Genomic DNA, 8,986 nt, shown 5'->3' with positions numbered 1-8,986 from the left:
CACAAAGTTTTTATTATTTCTTTGTTTTTTGAAACAGGGTCTTGCTGTGTAGTCCAGGCTGGGCTTGAATTCACAGCAGTTATCCTGCCTCAGCTTCCCGAGTGCTGGGAATTACAGGCGGACACTAACATGCCCAGCTATGAAGCTTTTATTCTAGGTTTTGTCTTAAAAGTTCTTTAGTTTTAGTTTTTACGTTTAAGGTCTTTGATCTATTTTTAAGTTAATTATTTTGCATATTGTTTAAGAAAAAGAGCCAACTTCATACCTTTGTGTGTGGATACTGTTTTCCCAGAAACATTTGTTGAAGACATTGTTCTTACTTCATGAATGGCACTGGCACTGTTGTTGAAAATCCTTCTTTACAGTGGTACCCCAGTTCATGAACTTAATTCTTGCCATGATTCTGGTTGCACACCAAATTGGACAGGAACCAAATCAAATTTCCCTAAAAGGTCAACACTGAACCTAACCACTGAATTTTTTAAATTTTTGTTTTTGACATTTGAGGCAGAGCCTCGCTGTGTAGTTCAGACTGGCCTTGAACTTGCAAAGATCCTCCTGCCTCAGCCTCCCAAGTACTGGGATTACAGGTGTGTGTCATTTGTAATTCACCAAACCACTGAATTTAATTTGGTTCTCATCCAATTCAGTCCATGGCCAGAATTGTGGAAGTAAGTTTGTGAACTGAGGTGCCACTATGTGTTGATGTGGGATTGTTTTGGACTCAGATTCCATTGGCCTATACTTTTTTTTTTTTTTTTTGCTAGTGCCACACCATTTTTATTACTGTAGCTTTTATTAAGTTTTGAAATCAGGGTGTATGAGACTTTCAACTCTGTTTTTTTTTTACCAGATTATTTTGGCTGTTTGGGGTCAAAATGAAGTTCTAAATGATTTTTAGGATAGATTTTTTCTAATTCAACCAACAATGCTGTTGGAATTTTGATAGATACTGCAATAAATCTGTAAACCACTTTGGGGGATATAGCTCAATTAGAAAGCACTTGCCTGGCAAGCGTAAGTTTGATTCCTGGTAACAAGCAATCAAACAAAAAATGATACTAAATCTTCCAGTCTATGAATGTGGGCTGACTTGCTGTTTATTTGTCTCTTTTAATTTCTTTCAGCAACAATTTATAGTTTTCATTGTACAAGTTTTCTGCTTCTTTGGTTAAGTTTACTGGGCAAGGATTTTGAAACGCTGTATAATAGAAATCAAATGAGATGCAAACTCAAGAACAAAGTTCATAAACAGAACTAAACTCTTCCCTACCCTGTTCTCAAATTCCAGTTCTCTGAAATAAATTAGGATTGACAGTGTCCATGACCCCTAAACTTTTGCAGCCCTCCAGGTCTCTTCCCTAACATCCGCCTCATTTTTTGGGGATAGTTTTGTTAGTTTTTAAGGACAGAAACAGTTCTTGTTTTTTTCTCTTTGGCATCAGCTGCTGTTATTGTTTCAGTTTCGGTGACCTCTTTCTCCTCCTGCTGCTTCAATTACCACAGGCTGCTCTTAAAAAGCAAAGGCCCCTGCTGTTGGCCAGCAGGGAGGGGAGTTGGTAAACAGAGATGGGGAAGGTCAAAAAGGTGACCCAGATTTACAGCACTGGGGAAAACCAAGTTCATGGCTCAGTGTCCTATGCCATCACTCAGATGTGGACCATTCCCGATGTGGGGACAGGTATGCAGGAAGGTGAACAGAGTGGAATTAACTAGAATCAGGACAGCATTTCTGAAGCTGAACTTGAGATTTTGTTGCAGAAGCAGCCCTGATGGTGCATACTTGTCAGCCCAGCACGCAGGGTGCTGCAGGAGAATCACTGTGAATTCAAGGCCAGCCTGGACTACATAGCAAGACTGTATGTCTCAAAAACCAAAAGAACTCAACAATTTAAAGAGTTCAACACTTTCAGGAGAACAGGGCAGATAGATAACAGCAGCTATGGAGGCTCTCTGAGATAGCCAGCTGTGATTCCAGGAATGGTGCGGTGTGGGGAGTCCTAAGCAGGGGGAGATATACCCTCCTGACCCAGGAACGAACTAAGCTGAGAGAAACCCACTGGAAATGCAATCCCGGTGCTACGACTAGAACAGCTAAAGTCTCAGTGCTGAAGCTAGAACCTGCACCTCGAGAAACCGCAGCTTGAATTTCCTGCCACCGCTGCTGCATCTGAATTGACACAGCAGGGATAGAGATGCGAAAGCTCTGAGAGCGGGAATTGGCGAATGGAGTTGAGAGCGGGACTGGTGGGGAGCCCTGCATCGACCTGCAGTGAGTGAGAGGAACGGGGACCCTTCCATAGACTAGGAGGCTCCAACAGAGGACATCCTGGAACCAGGCAGACTAGCCAGAACAGGACACTACAGTGACTTCAGTCATATATTCCCCTCTCAAGTGGGATTGGTGGGGAGCGATTGACCTGGGTGATGCTGTGGACTAAGACCCAGTAGCCTAGCCCAAACCAGGTCCCAGCACCTGGTGGTGCACCCTAGCAGTGAAGCCTTCAGTAGGCTGACATGGAGGGGTGGGCCCAGCATAGGCTGCCCAGGTCTGTGTCTCCCTAGTACACTGCAGTAGGTGGGAATACCTAGCCAGCATGATTCAAACAAACTGTAACCAACAAAGAAAGAAACTGGGCCTCTTATATATGCTTGTATGGAAGGAACAAAAAATATGGGAAGAGGGAACAACAAGAAAGGGTCCTCAGTCTCCAATCCTGAGAACACTGCAAAGGAGAGTGTTATCCTTTGGAAAGGTAAATGCAAAGGAGAATGAGGACAGAAAACATGCAATATCAGGCATGGCACCAATAAACATAAAGTGATATCTCCAGGACCTCATAGATGAGTTCAAAAGTGGAGTATTTAAACAAGTGAAGCAAGACATGAGTAGAATAGTTAAAGAAATGCTAAGCACCCCCAAGAAAAAACAGATGGTGGATGGAAGAACAGAAAAAAAGGGAGAATTGTTTGATGGAGAAAATAGAGAAAACGTAGAATACGTTAAGCAGGTTCAAAGAGATTACCAGGAAACTAAAAACTCTATTGAAAGCTGGTTTGAAAGAAGCCAAGGATAGATTATCTGAACTGGAGGACATATTTGTAATGTGGGAGCATGAAAGGAAAAACTTCTTAAAAATAACAAGGAAACAAGCAGTAACAATGCAAAGGCTAGAAGATGATAAGAGGATCTATAACTTAAGAATTAAGAACGTAAAAGAAGAAGCAGGGATACAAACAAATGAACTGCAAAGGCTATTCACAGAAATGATCAAGGAGAACTTCCCTAATATGGGAAAAAGTAAAGATACTCAGATCTATGAGGCGTACAGGACCTCAGCCACCTACAACTCAAACAGAACTACATCCCGGCATATAATAATCAAAATTTCAGAAATCCAATATAAGAACAGAATATTGAAAGCTGTCAGAGACAAGAAACAGATCACTTACAAGGGAACATCCATCAGAATTACAGCAGACTTCTCGGCACAAACCATCAAATCACGAAGAGCGTGGGGGGAAATAATTCAAGCTTTGAAAGATAATAACCTCCAGCCAAGATTGATATATCCTGCACAAGTGTCCCTAGAAATTAATGGAAAAACAAGGTGCTTCCAGGATAAAGAGGAACTAGGGGAATTTGCAACCACCAATTCAACTCTACAGAGAATACTGCAGGACATTCTAAAAGAAAAAAATACCAAGATACCAGAAACAGTGGCAGAGAGGCCACAATGAATTCAGCAGAAAGCGAAATGAAGAAGATAATCTGACAACTAATGACAGAAAAAGAGCTCAACAGAAATGAGGCAGAGAAGGTTGGATGGTAGGAACAGCTATTTTGGAGAAAACAAGACATCATAATAGCTAGTACTGATTTAATATCATCTTGTATTGAAGTTCCATCAAGCTTTTGTTCTTCTGTCTCCATCGGTCTTAACATGTTGCATCTTATTGGATTTTATTATATGTGATAGTATAAACAAAAACTTTTATAGACAAGGAGATAATACAGAAATCATGGTTCATTTTCTGTTAGTTGGTTCTAAATACCCTGTAATACTGTCATTCTCTTGAATGGTTTTACATTGTCTTGATATGTTTGGTGCTACAGTATACGAAGTTATACTCAAAGATTTCAAGGAAAGAGACACTATGGTAACTAATGTCAGGATATCTTGTAGAGTGAAATACTATTTTGCTTAAATGGTTATGTTCTCTCCTGTGCTGTTTTGTTGTTATGTCTTCTTTTATTTCAATTTCCTTTTTTATTATTTATTTTTTATTTTTATCTTTTTAATTAAGGGAAAAAATAAATAAAAAATAGCAGGATATATTATAGTAACCCATTTTGATTTCCTGTTAACTTGATTTGAAACCCTGTATTGCTCTTACCATCTTGTTTTCACTGATTTTCCTCTATTCTGTTTTGCTTGATAGTACCAAGTTTGAGAGTATAGGCAACAACAACTGTGAAGACAATAAGATTCACTATGATGCCCATTCTGGTTTGACTATTATCTTCTTTTGAAGTCCTGCAATGTCTCCAATGTTTTGGTTTTATTGGTTTTATTCTTTACTGTTTTGTGCAATTTTATTATAACTGATGATATAGGCAATTCTTTTTAAGATAGCAAGAGGCATTATGGTAACCATTGTTGATCACCTTGTATTCTGTTTTTACGTTATGTTTTATGTCCATCCTTATGATTTGACTCTGTTTTTGCTATGTCACATTTGGTTTTATTCTCTTCAAAAAAAAAAGTAATAACTGTGGGAGTAATAAAACCCAAAATGTGTAATTGTCACTGTAAAAAAAGAGAGGAAAAAAAAGTGCTCTAAAGGATATAACTGCATGTATATTTAAGTGTGTAAGATAGATAACCATATTACTGAGCTTTTGTTGGATCATTGAACAGAACTGTTTGCATTCTCACTGTTTCAATGTCCACTTTATATGCTTTAATTTTGCAACTTGCACAACTATTTCTAAGATGACAATATGTAATCTATTAACTGGTGATCTCCTGATGTTTATTTTTTTGAAATTCTGTATAACTTGAACCTTTTTTCTGTTTTTTCTCTTTTTCTCCTTAAATAAAAATTAAAAAAAAAAAAGAGTTCAAGACCAAGTAAATATATTTGTCCTCAAATTACAAACCCTTCTTCAGTGTCTGTCTGCCTGTTCGTTTCCAATGGAGGTTAAGTATGTTTTATTCTCTAGACTGGAAATCAGATTAACTCTACAAGGACAAGAAGTTTTCAAATATAAATAGGCCCTAGTTGTGTCTGTCATCTTTATTGAAAGCTTTAGTACTTACCTTACTTTACTTTTTTAAAAAAATATTTCTCAAATGCATTTTATTCATGGATAAAAAGAAAGAAAAAAACTACAACAAAATTTCAAAACACAGCAATCGGGGGCAACAATAGCACATACATTGCACCATTTCATCCCCAAATCTTTTACCCAGAGCACAAGACATCTGCATTCCATTGCCTGAACAATATTAGCACAAATGTTTCCCTTCACTGAACTCAGAGATATCAGTAGTATAACTAGTTCATTTTTATGTACATACACACATACATATACATGTTTTTTCCTTCAGCTTTTCACACTAACAAAACAATATAATGTTTATACATGTGTCTTATTTATCTAATGAGTATGTTCTTAATATGCATCCATTTACCTATAAAAGTCTACATTTATTCTTCTTTATGGCTCCATTGCAGAAAAATATCACATTTTTAAAATTCATTCCTCAGTCAATGGGCAATTAGGTTGTTTTCAAGATCTGGCTATTATAAACTGTGCTGCTATAAACATAGGTGTAAGTATATCGCTGTGGTATGTTTTTAATTCTCTTGGGAAGGTATCTAGAAGGGGAATATGTGGGTTGAATAGGACCTCCAATCCTAGTTTTTTTGAGGAACCTCCACACAGATTTCCACAGTGGTTGCACCAGTCTATACTACTACTAACATTGGAGAAGTGTTCCTATTTCCCCACAGCCGCTCCAGCATTTGTTATTGGTTTATTTCTTAGTGTATCAAGTCTATCTGTATTAGAGATTATAGCCCACCTTCTCTGCCTCATCTCTGCTAGTCTATTTTTCTGCTATTATTTGCCCACTTTTCTCCTTCATTCCACTGTCTGCCCCATTCATTGAAGCCTCTCTGCCACTGTTGCTGGAATCTGGTATTTTTTTCTATCTCTCTCTAGAATGTGCTTCAGTATTTTTTGTAGGGTTGGATTGGTGGCCACAAACTCCCACAGTTCCTCCTTGTCTTGGAAACATCTTGTTTCTCTATTAATTTTGAGAGAGAGTTTTTCAGGGTACATCAATCTGGGTTGGAGGTTATTTTCTTTCAGGGTTGGACTACTTCACTCCAGGCTCTTCTTGATTTGATAGTTTGTGTTGCAAAGTCTGTCTTTATTTTGATAGATTTTCCTTTATAGGTGATCTGCTTCTTTTCTCTGAATGCTTTTAATATTCTGTTCTTGAGATGAATTTCTGGGATCTTCATTATTCTATGTCTGGGTGTAGATCTGTTTTGGTTTTAGTTGGTTGGAGTTCTGTATGCCTCATTTATCTGGATACCATTTCTTTTTCCTATGCTTGGGAAGTTTTCTTAATTATTTCTGTGAATAGCCTTTGTAATTCATTTGTGGTTACTCCTGCTTCTTCGCTCACTTTTTTTATTCTTAAGTTATAGATCCTCTTGTCATCTTCTAGCCTTTGTATTGTTATTTCCTGGTTCCTTGTTATTTTTAAGAGGTCTTTTCTTTCACAATCACACATTGCAAATCTATCTTGAAGCTTTGTAAGGCTAACTTTAGTTGCTGTCAAGGCATTTTGCCAGCTTTCAATGGAGTTTTTAATTTCCTGGTAATCTCTTTTGGTCTGTTTCATGTATTCTAGATTTTGTTTATATTCTTCATCAAAAGTTTCTCTTTCTTTTCTGGGTTCCTCCATTCTTCCATCTGTGTCTTCTGTGAGAGGGGCTTAACATTTCTTTTATTAATCTTTTTATATCTTGCCTCACTTGGATTAGAATTTTAGTTTTAAGTTTGGTCTATGAGGTCACGAAGGTATTTCTTTATGTACGCCGATGTTGTGGCCAATACTGCATGATTGCTGCACTGGTTCTCTTCTGTATTTACTTCTCCTAGACTTATTTTCCCAGAGTCAGTGCCTGGAGGCTTTTTCTTATTTCCTTCTCTTGTGATGTTTCTGGTTTCTTTCAGACAGGTGTATGGTGGAGGTCTCAGGCTCTCTCCATATTGCTTATGGTTTTTCTAAAGCATGCTGGCTGGGGGCTTGCTGCCTTCTCCAGTTTGCTGTTATCTGAGGTGCATGCAGGGACTGTGGGCTGGCCCTATTTCTCTGAGCCAGTCAACTGGCAAGTGCCTTCAGCACCTTAGTCTGTGCTGTGCAGACATCACAGGTTCGGGACTATTTCGTCCCTGGCTATTGGGTCCCGACCAGGGGTGTGACTCATTCCAAGCAGGTTCCACCGGTCCTCTTTGGGCCAGTGGTGGATGACTGACACCACCACAGCGCCAGACTCAGGCCTTGTTCTGCCCAACTCCAATATGTGTTCCAGCTGGCCTTACCCGCCATAGGACCCATTTTCCAGCACTCACCACGAATTAATGCAGCTCTCCACCTTGGCTCCACTCCACACTGTGCCACGTCCTCCTGCCAAGGGCCCGGGACTCACCAACTCCCATTATCGAGGGCCATGGCTTCAGTGCAACCTTGAATCATCTGACTCCACAGCATGTCTAGCACAGCATGGGACCGGTCTCAATGAATGTGTCTGACTCCAGCCCTCCATCAGAATTTTCCTTCCTCTTCTCCTTTCTCTTTTTCCTCAGTTTCCTCCTGGGTCACGAGAATTCCTCTCCCCTTGTCTGGAACCTCTCCATGTTGTGAAATCCAGCATCTGAGTTGTTTTTCCCAGAGAGGCTCTCCACCCAGCTACCTATCAAGCCAACATCTTCCCATCATCTGTATTGGTTGATTTCTTGATAGTAGCCATTCTTTCTAGGACAAGGCAGAATATCAGTGTTGTTTTTAATTTGCATCTCTCTAATGACCAGTGATGCTGAACATTTATTCACATATTTATTTGCTGTTCATATTTCTTCTGTGTATTCCCATTTCTGGACTGGGTCTTTAAATCTGAAAGGACTTTTTTTTTTTTTTAGTTCTTTACATGTTCTTGATCTATAGTAATTCTTTGCCTGAGGAACAGGTGGCAAACATTTTGTGAGTTGATTCTTCACTCTGTTGGTGATTTCTCTTGTTATGCAAAAGCTTTTCAGTAGGGTGAGATCTCAGTTGTTGATTCTTTGAGAGAGTTCCTGTGCAATTTGGGTTTTGTTCATAAAGTCTTTGCCTACAACAATGTCTTTAAGAGTTTCCTACTCTATCTTCCAGCAGATGTAATGTTTCTGTTTTAGTATTAAGATCTTTGATACATTCTGATTTTAGCTTAGTACATGGTGAAAGATATGGATCCAGTTTTAATTTTTGGCATGCGTGGAGAAGTTTTTCCAAAACCATTTATTAAAGAGGCTATCTTTCTTCCAGTGAATATATTTGGAACCTTTCTCAAAGATAAGGTGGCTTAGTGTGTCTGCAGATGTTTCTGCATCTCCTAATCTATTCCATTAATTTTCAGGTCTGATTTGTTTTGTTTTGGCAGTACGACACTGTTTTACTCACAACAGCTTTATAATATAATCTCAAATCAGAGATTGTGATACTCTCTGTCCTGACTTTGTTGCTCAGGATTGCTTTGTTATTCTAGGTCTCTTCTGGTTCTAGATGAATTTTAGGATTGTTTTCTCTAAATCTAAGAGATATGCTATTAGAATTTTGATTGGGATTGCATTGAATCTGTGTAACAGTTTTGGAAGTATAGCCATTTTCACTACATTGGTTCTCATTACCCACGAACATGAGAT

This window comes from Cavia porcellus, unplaced genomic scaffold (assembly GCF_034190915.1).
Source record: "Cavia porcellus strain 051 isolate PalLab524CR breed Dunkin Hartley unplaced genomic scaffold, mCavPor4.1 scaffold_4, whole genome shotgun sequence".
Lineage (NCBI taxonomy): Eukaryota > Metazoa > Chordata > Mammalia > Rodentia > Caviidae > Cavia > Cavia porcellus.
This window is presented reverse-complemented; position numbering follows the sequence as displayed.